At 28.6% G+C, this 14,088-nt stretch overlaps 1 protein-coding gene across 3 annotated transcripts in view; it reads left to right on the top strand.

Moving 5' to 3' along the window:
* Positions 1-334: 334 nt before the first annotated feature.
* The window catches only part of LOC142325852 (dipeptidyl peptidase 9), a 92,832-nt gene continuing 79,078 nt past the window's right edge, over positions 335-14,088 (top strand). For 2 of the 3 annotated variants that reach the window (XM_075367875.1, XM_075367873.1), the window contains exon 1: positions 335-442. The gene's annotated coding sequence lies outside the window, so the exon portion shown is untranslated. Of the gene's footprint in view, positions 551-14,088 lie in introns of all 3 variants that reach the window. The other variant, XM_075367874.1, reaches the window with a different exon arrangement.

The following is a 14,088-nucleotide window of genomic DNA, read 5'->3' as shown; positions in this document are numbered from 1 at the left end:
CCTTGCTCGTATGCTACGATAAGGTCTACCACAACAAACTAATCTTTTAGTCAAAAAACCTGTCTCATTTCAATATTTTGTATGTAATATATTATTCTTATTTTTTTTACCAAACAGCGAAAATAATACTATTTGTAGAAAACATCCAATTGGAAGATGTAAAATAACTAAGCGTGAGAGCTTTTCATTTGTATAATATAAATACTTTTTGTTAAAAATTATTTTTAACGTTTGAAGTGTTTCTTAAATGCATTAATGGCAAAATAACTATGTAATTTAGAACAATATTATCAATGTTGGTAACCTGCCTATCAGTTGTGCAGCAGTATGTCAGAGGGCATTGAACGTTGGACGCTTGTAGGTGGATTCCGGTAGAGTAGTGTACCGTCGTGTGTTGGTCGCCCTAAATAGGCTGGTTTTGTTGATAAACATTGTTATTGAAGTAAGATGATCATTAAAAGTGCATGTTCTTTACAAATTACAATATCACGTGAAATATAAAAATTTATGATTTTAAATTCGCTTTTTACAGATTAACATTTTTGTACAGGTACTATGTGTAGCTTGAAGAGGAAGTATAACCTGGTTACTTTGTTATATATTTTGCATTAGATGTTCTGTTTATGTATATATATATATATATATATGGAAGAAATGTATTTTTTAAATTAGTATTAATATTCTGATATTCTTTACGTTGTTCTAATTATTTTATGTTGATTACAGTGTTTACTAAATAATGACTTGGTTTGTGCCATAATTTATATAGGTACTATTTGAATAATATTTTCCTGAGTTAGTGTTCATTTTATCCTCGGATAGTAGCAGAAATAAACATTTCGTTTTACCACAGAAAGTTAGATTTAAAATTTTTTTAATTGAGTTTTAAAGTATTTACTTTGTTTTTAAGCTGTTAAATAGTAGCAGTTTTCTACAACAACTTTGAACAGTGTTTACATTTAATAGTATATGAACATCCGGTCAGTAATGTAGTTGTGATGAACTAGCTCCGTTGTTTACATTTTACCATTTCATAGTTAAAAAAAAAAGTATAAAATTAGCCTTTAAAGTGATACTAATGATACTTCCAGAAATTGATTAATTTATCTGAAAAGTTTAAATTGTTACAATTTTTTTTCCTTTCATTCATCCGAAAATATTACATCATTTCCTGAAACATTGCACAAACATAGTTTACGTTAAAAATCTATTTTCGTTAATTGTTGTACCTTGATGTCTTTACTTAAATTTATCTGTACTGTCACAGAAAAAATTGCTTCTATCAGTTGAATGTGCAAAGGAATCCCAAATAAAATTAAATAAAAATATATTCCATTTTCATGGTAGTGAAAATTTAATTATCAGCAGTCTATAGTCTAATTATATACACATCTGTCATCCATTGAATTAAGTATTCATAAAACAGCAGTCACTGAATCGAGGAACTTTTCAATCCTGCCAACTGCCATTAACAATAATTGTATTTTATTGGTAATAGTTATGTTATTGAGTGACAACACTGTGAGTGGAGTTGTCTGTTTCAAGAGGGTTGTATGTAATAATGGCTCATTACGGAGTTGCATACTTGTGTTTATATTAGCAATTAGTTTCTATTTTAAAAAAAACACTAAGTCTCCTGATTTTGTATTCTTCTTATTAAAGCCTAAACTCGGTACCAGTTAATTATCATCTCGCAAAATTGAAGGCTTCCTGTTGCTTTGAGACTAGTAGGAGGTGTGGTAATAAAACTGGTTTAGTACCTTAGTAGTGAATTCTTTGATGTCAGTAAACGTTGGTATTGCAGTACAATAAGTGCATGAATGTTGGTTTTCATTATGTAGAGAAATAAATATTGTTTATATAAACTAAAATATTTTTCCCCAGCCAGTCAGAAATCAACTTTGGAAGAGTCTTTGTTTAATGTGCTAATTAATCTTATTTTATGGTTCAGTTTGAGAAAACTTTATTTTTTAGTGAAAATAAATTGCGGACTTACAATTTTTAAACTACATGAAGAAGGTATTTGGATTATTGAGAAAATATGTTAGAGAACCACATTAAGACATTCAAATAAGCTGAATGTAAATGCTGATAGTTTCTTATGTCTATTGCAGAGTGTATTATATATGTAAAAAAACATAATTAATTACACACTAACAAAATAGTTGGCAAAATAATTAATTAAAAATTACTTTAATATAATCTTTTCATAAAGATTGTGGTCAAATTATTAATTAGATAAAAATTACAGTCTATGTGGAAATTATATAGACTGTGTCTGTATGTCCAGTCTATATGGAATCTTGATCTAGATCAAAATTCCATGTAGACTGGTCATAAATTCACCCAAGGATGCATACAAGGAACACATATTGGCTCTATAACAACTACAGAATCATTTTTTTTGTAAGTGCCAGGTATGGATACATAAAACACAACATTCAGATTTTACATATAGTATATAAAACACCAAAATCTGGACACACTTGAATAATACAAAATTTTCAAACCTACTGCATTTGATAAATCATTACAAATAAACACATCAGGCAAATATATAACTTTATACTGAAGGGATTTCCTTACCATTTAGGTTTCGTTTTTAAGAACAGTGCTACTAGTGAAATGTCACTGAAAAGGAGGTGATTAATTCTGAAAAATTCTTTGTAAGAACTATTTCTGGCTAATTTTATAGCTACTTGTTAAAACTTTTTGATTGAAAACAAAGGCAGGGGTAGATAATAAATGTAATAATATATCAGTTATATACTATTAAAAAAATGATTGTATTTTAATAATTACTTCATACTCAGATATTTGATTAGTTTATATGCATTCTAAAAGTAGTTTTTGTGTGTTAATAGTGGCAGAAAGTAAGTATTTTGAAACTACTCCCTCAGAACAGATCAACCCAAATCAATTAGTTAATTGTAGTATCCAAATCTAGACTATGTTAACTAAAATAAATATACATTTTTAAAAAAATTAAAGATAATAGTAAGTATTCAATTCTTTTTTAAATTTTGACTTTTTGAAGTTGATTAAGAATTTAAAAACAATTTACATACTCATAATTGGAGGAAGTTAGGAAATATCCAGCTCCTAAATATCTAACTGAAATATTTAATTATATCTTTACATTAAAATATTAAAACTTTGTACAAAAATTGTATTGAAAGGAATCCTGTTCTATACGTCTTCATTCCTCAGTTTATCTGCCACCTTACTTTTTCCATATCTACATTTCAGAAGCCTCAATCCAGCCCTCTCCCTCTTCTGCATTGTCTGTGCTTCATTTCCATACAAGACACTCCATATATAATGTTTGTCTAACCTCTAAGTCTAAATCCAGGATTTTACTCATAATACTATTTCCTCTTCTAACTGAAGATTTCCTTTGCCATTTTCACCTAAATTTTTTTTCCATTATTCTCTATTAATCCTCTTGTTACCATAGTCCTCAAATATCTATAGTACATTTTCTGTATAAATCCAACCAATTTGATTCAGGCTTCAAAAAGTCATTTAAACAAAAATACAAATGTGTGTATGTGTGTGTGATCAAACTAAGAATAGCATTCATAATCATGAACTAATGAAAGCGTTTTCATAATAATACTTTGAATATCATAATGACTGAAGGGATATATAATTGTAACTAGTCACTATAGGATTACTTGAACAGTTTAAAAAGCGTATATATAATTAATTCAAATCTGTGCATTTTGTCTGTAATAAGGTTTGGATATTGATTTAAAAAAATAACTTAAATATTAGATTGAGAGTTTTCTTTTCTTTTTGAAGTCTTTGTAAAGGAAGGTTATTTTAATTTTTAAAGTCAAATATCCCCTGCATTTTTGGCAGACTTGGCATGCTGTTTTACAGCTGTATACAATGTGGGGTCAGAAAGTTCCTGGGAGAAGTTTATTTTTAAAAAATGCTGCATGAAAAAACTTTAGAATATATCTGCTTTAAATTAGTTTTCTTCAGCAGCCACACACTTTTTCCATCTATAAATTTGTTGGAATCATTTCCTGGAATCTATTTTGAGGTATCATCTTTAGTTGCTTCTCCACATTGACCTTCCATGTCAGAAGCATCCTTGGGGTCTTTTCTGTTTCTCCCCCACAATGGCCTTTATAAGAATAACTATTTAAACTGATTAAGAAAATAATAATTGTTACTTTTTAGTAACTTACCTACATATTGACATTAAAAAGTAGATGTAATAACGTTTTAACAAAGCTTATTAAATATAATAATATAAGAAATAATATTATAAATATAATCTAACCAAACGTAACCTACACTTGCTAATCTTGACTAGCAAGCATATGTTTAGTTTGGTTAGATTATATTTATAATTTCTCTGGAAGGTAACATTTTTACCATCTGTAAAAATTTAAATAGTTATTCTTAAAAAAAAAAAAACTATTGTGGGGAGAAACAGAAAAGACCCTACACTTGTATCTTTTACCTTCATATCATTTTAAAGTATATAAACTCGTCAGCTGGTGTCAAATCTGAAGAGTGTGGTGAATGCTCCAGAGGTGTTAACATTGTTTCATGATGGGTACTCAATTAGCATAGATTGATGTGCTGGTCCACTATCATGCAAAAGAATTCACTGCAGTGTTTCACATTTTTCAGGATCTTTTATTCTTACTGAATCCCATAAACAGTAAAAGGATATTGACATTCATTGTCTGCTCATATGTGAATTCATACTGAACAATACTCTGCAAATAAAAAAAAACCCTCAACAAAAACACAACTTTTCCATTACTTCTATCCAAATGAAATTTCTATAACCATAGAGATGATGATTTCCATTCTGATGACTGGCGTTTTGTCTCTGGATCATACATAAAACATAATTTTGTTTATGAATTTACTAAGAATTAATTGAATTAATATTATTTTGCGTAGAATTTCTAAGAATTTTGCTAACAAACTTTTGATTTTGATCAGCAATAATAATGAGATCTGCAAGCTTCTTTCTGATCTGTAAGCAACATCTTTGGAACAATGTCTTGATAAATACAATGCATGTTTAGATCATTATGAAGAATACTTAACAACTATTAACTTACCATCTACTTCCTTAACAATTTTTTTTCTACCATTTCGCATTACAGTTTTAACACACTTGATATTTCTTTTATTTGTCGAGGTATACAGGTGCTCAACATAGATGTCATCTTCAACACTAACGTAACCATTATTAAAATTCTTATGTCATAAACTGCTGTTTTTTCATTGTCAATTTTTCATATACTTTTTCAAGCAGCAGTCTTTGATGGGATTTTTTTAAGTTAAACACAAAATTTGATACTTATGCACGTTTGATAGCTAATATTATTTACATTATACAAAACAAAGTTTTTATATTGTAATATGCCATACAGGAAAAATGTGATGCTGCTATATCATAACATCATGACTGCTGCTATATAAAATCCAAAAATTTCCTTATTACAATTGCTATTTTAAGTCATTTTCAGGAGTTGTTTAAACCTATTTTGTATTGACTGTAAAAAACATTTTGAAAGACTTTTCTGTTTACTTTCTATAGTATGCCTGGTATGGAAGTTGTCATTCTTTAGTTGCTATGTTATTGTAAGTACTGATTTGTGACCAAGTTAGCTAGTCTATTACAATTATGGCACTTGAGTGTTGTATACATCTGTCTGTTAACATCTACAACTAGTCTTTTGATTAAAGTTTGAATCTGGATCCTGCAGTATCACAAAGTAGCTGATAGTTTTTATAATCATTTGTCAGCTATCATTATAACCACCGAGTTGGTCTAGTGGTGAACTCGTCATCCCAAATCAGCTGATTTTTGAAGTCTAGAGTTCTAAGGTTCAAATCCTAGTGAAGGTAGTTAGTTAATTTTATAAGAATCTGAATACTCAGTTTTGTGATATTTCACTTTCTATATATGAAAAATTGTCCATATCTCTAAGAAACGTTTTTTGCAATATTTTTTTATTCATTCTTATGGTAGTTTTTTTTTGGAATATATCTTCATCTCCTCACATCTAAATGCTTCTGCAACTCTTTTTATTCCTCTCCAAATCACTCCATTATTATTTTTTTTATCTTCTGTTGCATTCCCCCTTGTTCTTATTCATTACGTTTTAAACATGCTAGAAACATGTTCTATCTCTTTTTTTTCTCAACTGCAAATATTTGAAATCTTCATATTAAAAATTTCATTGCATTTCTTGATGCAACAGAATTTTTTTCTTGTAATTTGTATCTCTTTGTCTTATTAAATATTTTTAGATATTTCTTTGTTTTTCTTATCAGTTTAATTTTACCAAGACTGTAATAAACAGAAAACATTTCATTCTGTCTGATTTGCCAAGCTATTTAGTGCTTTTTGATTTTTTTTATTTGCTCTTGATTTGTTTATAAGAGATAAAATTAAATTATTACTAATGTTGTTAAACTCTGATAAACATTTATATCAACAGATAAATAATTACCAATAAAAATAAGGCTTAATAAAAAAAATTGTTACAAGCTAATAATAATTTTCATTAATAGTTTTATTATTTAATTTTAAAGTTGTGTAGTTTTGTTTTATTGTATTTTTATTAATGTTAAATATTCTTTAATGTACGACAATTTTTGTTAATATTTATAATTTTTGAATTGTTTCTGCTGTTACTTATTAATTAGCTTAAAAAAGTAAATAAATAAAAAGTGTTTATTGTTTTTATTTTATCAGTGAATTTTTTAAGTGTTTTTATACTAATGAATGAATCATTATGCATAGAGTAAATAGGTAATGCTTCTCTGAATATGTGGACAATATTTTGTTTCTGGAAGGTTTGTTGTGTTAATATTTAAACATATTTTTTTTATAAATTATATAAGGAAATATTTGCATTCATATACAGTTAATTAGTTTAATTTATAAATTAATAGCTGTGATGCATTCCCTTGTAGCAATCTATTCTGAATACATCTGGTTGGGCATGTACAGTCAGTTGAAATTTGTTTGTTATAAATCTTGGTTCATCTGTTTAGTTTAAATCTTCAACTAAAGATTAAGCCATGAAATTTAAAATTAATAAAATGAAAAAAGAAGTGAATATTAACGCAAAAAAATATTAATTAGTGTCAGTTAATAGTAATGAAAATGTATTTAGATAATAAAAAATCAGTACGGAATAAAACAAAGTTTGTTGAAAAGTGTATTGAAATATGTATGTGTATGTTTAAAATGTTTTTGGCTGGACTGGTTCTCTTTGACATTTCTTTTTGAGTATTGCTGTCATCAGTAAATCTTTCTTTATAGTAGTTACCAACTGCAGTAAACACTTAATGAAAATTTAAGTAATTTACTATGATTTTATATGTTTCAGTTTGATACACATGGTCTTGTAGTAAATGAAAAGTTGGTATTTTGTTCCGCTTGGACCATGTGAATTAGTTAGATGCAGATGTTTGCTATGAATGTTTTTTAGTTCCCTAGTTGACTAAATCATAAAACTATTACATTTATTATTCTGTTGAATTAATCACATAATACATCTAATGAGAGCTACTAATAACATCTAATCTGATTTATTAAACATAAAAAAAGTTAAAAGAGAAAAAAATCTTGTGCAATTCTGTGCAAGAAGACCGGATTTTTGTATATATTTTTTTCTACATTCCAACTTGTAGATTTTTTTACGTTAAATTGAGCTTAACTCAAGAACAACTCAAGCAATCTTCAAAAAATGTTCACATGCATAACCAGATACACTGCTACATCCATATATTTAAATTTCAATGAAATTGATGTAGTTATGGAAATTTTCAAGCCACAGAATTTTATTCACAGACCTATAAATAAATAAGTAAATAATATATGGAAATCACAATTTAACTGAATGGCATTTTCAAACAAAATACCTCAAAATATGAAGAAAATTCGTTTTCATCTTCCACACCCACCATGCGATCAAAAGTAATTCTGTACTTTTCTTCAAAAAGTCAGTAAAAAAGGAAAGGAAAAAGAGATCTTTGGGAGTTTTAGGTTAGTTTAAAAAGTTATTTTACATGGTATTATTCTATTACAATTATCATCATTAATTTATATATTTTGCTTACTATCATCTATACTTAATATTATTTTAGGCTGGAATATTATTTATTTTCTTTATTCATTCTTAAATTGTTTTATTTTCCATAAATATTAACTTTTTGACCCCCTTTCAATTAACATTATTTTTATCCTTAAACTCAACATAATTTATGTCTTCCTTCACTGTTCGAACTTAAATCACTAGAATTAATAGTTTCATTATTCTATTTGAATCATTGTTACCAAGAAAATTTATAATTGCTTCAGGATTCATACAGAAGTAAATAGAATAAATGCCTATAATATGTAACCTGTAACTTGATGCCCAGCTGACATTTGCTGAAGAGAAGTGGCTATATTTACCTTAGTTATAGTAGTGGGCTGTAAAATTTTTATGGACCGTTATATTATAGATCACTGTGGACTATGACTATATAAAGAACCTTTGTTTTAAATAGTACATGTTGCTTTACATTGATACATATATAGTAGCATGCAAATTCATCTGGACACAGAGAATTTTTTGTTTACTTCTATGTTGTGGCTACACTGCTTGACCACATCCATTCCTTAACTAATCTGTGTAATGTGAGGTTATTATTCTTTGATTATTTATCAATTTGCATGTTATAAACAGCATTTTGTAAAAATTTATTTCATTTTTTTATTGTAAAATCATATTTTTTATTTTTTGTTCTCTGCATCTTGAATATATAATATTGGACATAACTCCATGAAAGTATTCAAAAATGTTTTCTCTTTCTGAACATACCAGTATGACACAACAAATAGCATCAGAGTGTTGTAGTATTGGATTAGGGACAATGAATGCTATTTTAAACAATATAAAGAATCTGGTTTCTTTTCACCTCAAAGGAAAGGCAAATTTGTCCATAAAAGAAAAATATTCCCACACACGATCAGTTATTAGTGAGAAAAAATAAACTTGATCCAAAACTATCTGCTGTGGTCTTAAATCGAGAATTAGTAGCAAGTAAAACAGATTTACACATGACAACTGTTCTTCCAACCAACTTCTTGCAGCTGGTTGGAAAGCTTGGCCGGCTAAAAAGCAGTTTTTAACACAGAAGTGTGTTTCTTGTGGACAAAACGTATACTAAATGGACCAGAAAAACTGGAAAAATGTTATTTTTCAGATGTGTCAAATTTTTATGATCAGGGGCAGTAAAGGGTTCCATATGTTAGAAAAACATCAAATGAAAATACATCACTGGCTCATATCCAACAATCAGTCAATTATCTTTCAAAAAAACTTTTTGAAGTTATTTCACACTGAAGGCCCTTTGTTCATTACTTCCAGTAAATGGTATGTTGAAAAGTGATGGATATATCACGATTCTAAAGGAAGTTGTCACAACTTCAAAACAAATTCCCTCAAAGCAATGGAGTGTTCCAGCAAGATTTGGCGCCATGCTATATTGCCAAAAAAATGAAAAATATTTTTAAAAAATGAACATTAAGTGCTCCCGTGGCCAGGCAATCTACTCCCCAGATTTAAACTGAATTAAAAATCTTTGTACAGTAGTCAAAAAATACTCAAAAATTAATTGTACTGTAAAAGTTCATTAAAGCAATAATACTAGTATGGTTTCATAATGAAGAAATAAAACAAAAATATATAGTACTATGGTCACCAATCGTCCTCCTTTAGAGAGGACAGCCCTTCTTTTGTAAGTTCTGTCCTCCCTCAAAATGTTTCCTCCTGCATGCCCTTTTTGATATTTGAAGACTAAGCTATAAATCTCTATATTTTATCAATGCTGAACCAATCCATTGCGTGTGATGTAATGTATTTGTTTTGTTAGATCACTTTTATTTAAAGAATATATTGTGTATATATATTTTATATATAATTATATATTCTTAGAAGATGATACATTGAAAAAAAAATATTTATTTTCAGTGAAAAAGTACTCATTTAAATAATAATTAATTGGCATGTAAGCATAATTACTCGTACAGCATAAAATGCTACAAATGTTTTTATTATGCATTTATCATGTTATAGTGTATTCTGTATTAATGTTTCAAAGAATAAAATGTCTCTTTTGTTTATGATATTTTTTCTTCAATTTATTTGTGTCCTTTTCATTGTAAAAATGTTGGTCACCTTAATAGTACACTTATTGAAATAGATGCTGAATCATGTATTTGTAGTGATTAAGAATAAAGGAGGACATATTAATTACTAGATATTCACAAATTGTGCAGATATGATCTTTTTTCTAAATAAAGTTACTTTTTATTAAATAACATCTGTGTTCGGATTAATTTGCATGCTGCTGTATGTAAAAAAAAAAACAAATTTTTAGGGATGTAGGATGTAGGGGGTATACCAAAATGAAATGACTTGCACTAGATAGGGAATCTTGGAGAGCTGCATCAAACCAGTCAAATGACTGAAGACAAAAAAAATACATTAAACGTAGCTATTTATGTATCAGGTATAAGTGATCTGAGAGAAAAAGCCAACTGTCATTTTGTTTCAAAAATTTAATGTTAAGTACACTATAATGAAGATAGTAAGAATTCAGTTTTATTTAAATTAGTATTATTTTAAAATTAATTAATAGAATAACAGAAGACAGCTTGTTTATTGAAACCCACCGGGTTGGTCTAGTGGTGAACGCGTCTTCCCAAATCAACTGATTTGGAAGCCGAGAGTTCCAGCGTTCAAGTCCTAGTAAAGCCAGTTATTTTTACACGGATTTGAATAATAGATCGTGGATACCGGTGTTCTTTGGTGGTTGGGTTTCAATTAACCACACATCTCAGGAATGGTCGAACTGAGAATGTACAAGACTACACTTCATTTACACTCATACATATCATCCTCATTCATCCTCTGAAGAATTATCTAAACGGTAGTTACCGGAGGCTAAACAGGAAAAAGAAAGGAAAAGGAAAAGCTTGTTTATTGAAAACAGCAATAGATCCATGATGGCTATTTTCACAGTATAAGCTCTGAAAACCATTTACCATTTTTTCCCGATTTAGAACTGTATATTTAAAAAAAACAAATTGAACTGAATTTTATAAATAAAATGTTTTTAATAACATACTTCAAAATATTTTCAACCATCCTTTACAATCTTTGATTATTGTCTTGAGTTTCTGAAGATAAGTCTTAAGATGATGAGATGAGGGTAACTAAAATTGTTTCGAAGCAAGTTATTTACAAAGTTTTGTTCTCATTATTGTTTCAGAAGTTGATTAATTTTCATTGCTAAAATCTAGTACTGAAGGTTATTTTTGTTTAGTAGATGAACACCATTCATAAAACAGATAAATGTTTGGAAATGTTCAAAAAGATAGTTTGGTAAGTGTTGTTCTAAATCATTCGGTCTCAAAGTGGGCAGTAAGGCAGTAACACCTCCTTGTGGGTGCTGAGGCCTTCAGGGAGGGGGTGGTAGAAGGTCCACAGAAAATTGGTAGCATTCAGGCGATTTAGAAAGGTGTAGCTGATTAAAAGAAAGGCAAGAATTATGTTTTCCTGACATTTTTTAAGAGCATATCTTAAAAACAGCAGTTGCAATTATTATTTTTAACAGATGGTAAGTTTAAAAATTTTTGGGCGCTAGAAAAGTTTTGATTCTCAATATGGTTGTGGGCAAAAAAGTTTGAGAATCAATGCTCTAAATGATTCATATTTACTGTTTCCAGAAAATTATCCAACTGACCACTTTTTTTTTAGTCTTGAAAAGTTCTGATTTTGTAAGGATCCCAAAATATCATATTTTCATAATTCTAAAGAACTTGTGTATGGAATTAGGTAATGATGGAAATTTTTTAGTTTGTGAAAAATGCTAATCCTGACTGGACTCAAACAATCTGAAACCTTCCAGATGGAGGGCTGAAATGCTGTCATCTCCATTGTAGAGTTTGTAGTTGTAGTAATTAATTTGGTAGTACATAAATTTATAGTAATCATATAATTTATAGTATTCATTATATTTGTATGTGTTTTTAAGATAGGGCCATTTCATTATTTCTAAATATTTAACATTTTTATGTTTATGATAGTATGTTTCTTAACTAAGAATTTTACTATATTTAATAATTTTGCAATTACTATTATTTAATACATGCGTGTTCCCACAAAATATTTTAAATTGTATATTTTTTGAGTATATATATATATATATATAGTTATGGGTGATTTTTACAGAGATCATAATTGCTTATACAGTTTATTTTATTTATAATATGGAATGTAGGTGTAAATGCTAGAAATAAATTATTTATATTTAGAGTTTATTTTTAATTATTTTTTCAGTGATTGTATATATGAGTTTAATATATATGTATGTATATTATGTTAATGTAAATTTATTTATCTTTATGTACATTTGTTAAGTTACAGTAATTTATCATTATTTTCATTTGCATATTTTTTTATGTTATTGATGAAATCAGTATTATAATCATTTTGTTTTGTGTTAAACTTATAAAATTTAGTTATCTATTTAATCTGTGTTCACTTGCTTGTATTAATGTGACATCTCTTTCTGTCTGTTAGATAACAGTTAACATTTTTTAAGTAGTTCATGAGGGGAAGGTTAAAAATTAGATGATTTTTAAAATATACAATACATATTAATGAATTTAATTTGTTAGTAATTATTTAAAACTTAATTTTTGGAATAACAAACAAAAAAAAAGTTATAAATTGAACGCTTTTATAACTAAGAAGTTTTCAGCAGTGGCATTTACACTGCTATTCTTACCATAGTACAAGGGCTATTCAGAAAGTAAGGAACGTTTCCACCTGACGCCGCCAGGCACACGCCAATCGCACTGCCCGTATTTTATATACAAATTTGAAATGTGTGCTGCAATCGAAAATCCCGCCAGTTGTGAGGTGCGGTCTGTGATTCGTTTTTGTTGGAAAAAAACTTAAAACCAATAGAAATTCATCAGGAACTGTGTGAATTGTACGGGAACAATGTAATGAATGAAAGTTCTGTCAGGAAGTGGTGCATTCAGTGTAAAAATGGCCGAACAAACGTTCATGATAAAGAGAAGAGTGGACGTCCGAGCATTATGACTGACGATCTGGTCTCCAAAGTTGACGAAAAGATTCATGAAAACCGCCGTTTCACAATAGCTGAGCTTTCCCACAAGTTTCACGGACTTTATTGTTTGAAATTGTTTCACAGAAGCTAGGCTACTACAAAGATGGGTGCGTCACTGAGTGGTTGAGATCACAGGTGGCAGAATTCTATGATACAGGAATTTCAAAGCTTGTCCACCGCTATGATAAGTGCCTGAATTTGTATGGTGATTATGTTGAAAAGTAGTATTTTAGTCCCTCTTTCACATGTATATTATAAAAAGTTTTTCTTGTAATTGGTTTTTTAAAATTACAAAACGTTCCTTACTTTCTGAATAGCCCTCGTATTAACCTATGCTGTTACTTTTTTTTTAAACAGACAATGTTTAAAATGCGATGCGGTAGAAAAGTGTACATTATTAGGAGTGTGTTAAAATATTGTTCTTTGTGCATGTGTGTGTAGAATATCAAAGTTGTTCAGTGTTGGTGGATTTGTGATTTGTATCTATGAGATGGTTACAAAGTATTGATTATTTTTCTATGAGGAGGGCTTTCAAAGTCATAGTATTTTGTTTAAAGCTGTTAGTGGTTATAACATTTTGATACATCACTTGCACTACATTGCATTTATTCAAATTCGTATTATTCAATCATTTCCTGGTGCTTTTTGAATGCAGTACCATCTCTCTGCTGATATGTGTGTGTGTGTGTGCCTGTTTGTGCACATGTACACATGCATGAACTTGAATGTATATTTTTAGTCTATGAGATGTAAAATTAGTATTTATCTAAAAATGTAATATAACAATTGTCTTATTTTTTATTCTAATTCTTTGAATACAGAATTATTAAACCATGATTTTATAACACCTGTGTCACTTGTTGCTTTGATCATTGGAGTTCAGTAAATACCACTATGTAGATTAGT

Source organism: Lycorma delicatula, chromosome 5 (genome assembly GCF_047948215.1).
Source record: "Lycorma delicatula isolate Av1 chromosome 5, ASM4794821v1, whole genome shotgun sequence".
Taxonomy (NCBI): domain Eukaryota; kingdom Metazoa; phylum Arthropoda; class Insecta; order Hemiptera; family Fulgoridae; genus Lycorma; species Lycorma delicatula.
Note: the sequence above shows the minus strand (reverse complement) of the source record. Positions and strands in the feature narration are given on the sequence as shown.